We start from the raw sequence: 2,323 nt of genomic DNA, 5'->3' as shown, positions 1-2,323 counted from the left end.
AATAAAACAATCTGCTGTACCTAAAGTGCCACTATGTTAGTATAAAAGATAATAACTAATGTACTGATTGTGGCCTACCTCTCTGCCTTCATTACCAAAAGAGGGACTCTTCATGTTCATCCTAATATTCCAGACATTCAGATGCAATCATATGCTGCATTATTTCAGTGCCTTTTCACCCTCTGGTCTTTCTGCCTCAAATAACTACATGACTTTAGTACTCCTCACATTCTGTGTCAGTGTTGCAGAAAATCTCCTTTCTGTGCTCCAGAATTTTTGCATAGGTCCTTCTTCTTCTACTATAAAATTTTCCTGATAAGCTCAAGTGGAAACAGTCTCTTCCTTCTCCTTTATTGCCACAACTGCATTGATCATAGTGTGATATTGTGCCTCTCCCACTGTATTGAAATTATTTATTCACATGCATGTCTAATAGACCTGATATCTTTACAATAAGAATTGTATTTCTTTCCTCTTTTTGACTCCCAATAATGTTTAGTACATGATAAAGACAAATAAAAGGGAATGAGAGATAAAAGAAACATAGAAGTAACTGATATTACAACCAAGTTTTAAAAATTAAAGCTTATATTGGGAGACAATTGTGATAAGCTTCTCTTATGGTATTTGAATATTTCAATATTTTGAAGGTATTGAAATATTTATGTCTAATTTTAGTATTATGCATGTTTAAAAAAAATCGATGGAGAACCATTTTTGTGAACAACTTCTGTTTTAGTCAGTTTTGTCACTGTTGTGACCAAAAGACCCAACATGAACATTGTTAAAGGAGGAAAGATTTTATTCAGGGCTCATAGATTCAGAGGTCTCAGTCCATTAGACTCCCAGGTAAGCTGAACCTCTTGCCCCTGGACTGTGGTGAGGGGGAGGGGTTTTGGTAACCCCCTGGCACTGTGATCCATCTGCAAGGTCCTTCTATATGGATTATTGGGACAACCCATTCTGAGGCATTCTCTGTGTTTGTATTTATAATTGTAGATGGGGAGAAGGTCTATAAATTTAGTTTCTTCTAAGTCTAGGTGTGGTCTCCACAACATGGCTGTCCTTCCCAGCACCATTTTCTGCCAACAATTTAAGTTGAATTGTGCAATGTCCTTCATTGTCTTTGCTACTTCTAACCTTTTAAACTCTGTTTGCTTTGTTTTGTAAGTGTTGTTCAGGAAGCAAGTTTGCCTCTGCTTTTCTGCCTTTGTTCCTCCCCCTGGCCCTACCATAGTCAGCTCTGGGTAAAGGAGTTATTTCTTATTTTTTTAATCTAATAATCTAATTCCAAGTTGCCCAAGTATTAAGTTGTTCAATGTTGAGTTTTCAAGTATTTGCTCTGTCACCCAGCTCTCTGGTCAGTTGTTCCTTCCCTGCTTTGATTTCAGGCTGCAGAGGAGTTGATGGTTCCTGCCCTGGTCTGCTCTGCCATCTTCTTTCTCCAGTTTGTCTTAAATCATTTAACATCACTCATGTTACTGTCATTTTCACTTTTTCTCACTTGTGTTTGTGGATTTTCTGATGGGCTTAATGTTTCTCTTGGTATGTTTTAAAAATTTTTTATTCATGAGTATGTTTTTAGAGGTCGATTTCCTCCTGAGTAATCTCAATCTATTTGGGTTGAGGGAGTAATACTCTGAAGTGGTTTTGCATTTGCCTTTTTTCAAATTTTCTGGTTTATTATCAGAGGTAGACAAATTTTTGAATTAAATTGTTTGTTTGGAGTCTTTTCCCTATTATAGGTCACATAAAATTTTCACTCAATCCAAACCTATGCAAAGAGACTGTGTTTTTACCCGCAACTTTTTATCATGAATAGTTTCAAACAGCAGTTGAATAGATTTATAATTAACTTCCACATAACCACCATCTATATCTGAGAACTGTTAACATTTTGACCAATTACATAAATATTTGTTGCACCATCTGAGAGTATGTTTTGTATATGGCACCTTGTCCCCAAATACTTCAGTACACATGTTTTAAAGTTTTCATTTTCCTACAAAATTCAAAATCCTCTCTATCAGCTATTTGGAAATACTCAGTTCATTGCTGTGAACTGTTGTTTTTCCACTGTACTAAATGTCCCCTGTACCCTTTAACTACCTGCTTTTCCAAACCTCTTTTTCAGTCACTGGTAACTAGTATATAATTTACTTCTATGAGATCAACTTTTTAGCCACCAAGTGAGGGAGAGTATGCAGTATTTGTCTTTCTGAACATGAAGTATTTTACTGAATATTTTCTGGTTTTATTCACGTTGCTACACATGAGAAAATTTTCATTTTTCATATTATTAAATAATATTCATATATATATA

Source organism: Marmota marmota, unplaced genomic scaffold, assembly GCF_001458135.2.
Source record: "Marmota marmota marmota unplaced genomic scaffold, marMar, whole genome shotgun sequence".
In the NCBI taxonomy this organism is placed as follows: domain Eukaryota; kingdom Metazoa; phylum Chordata; class Mammalia; order Rodentia; family Sciuridae; genus Marmota; species Marmota marmota.
The sequence above is the reverse complement of the archived record's forward strand: the minus strand, read 5'-3'. Positions refer to the sequence as shown.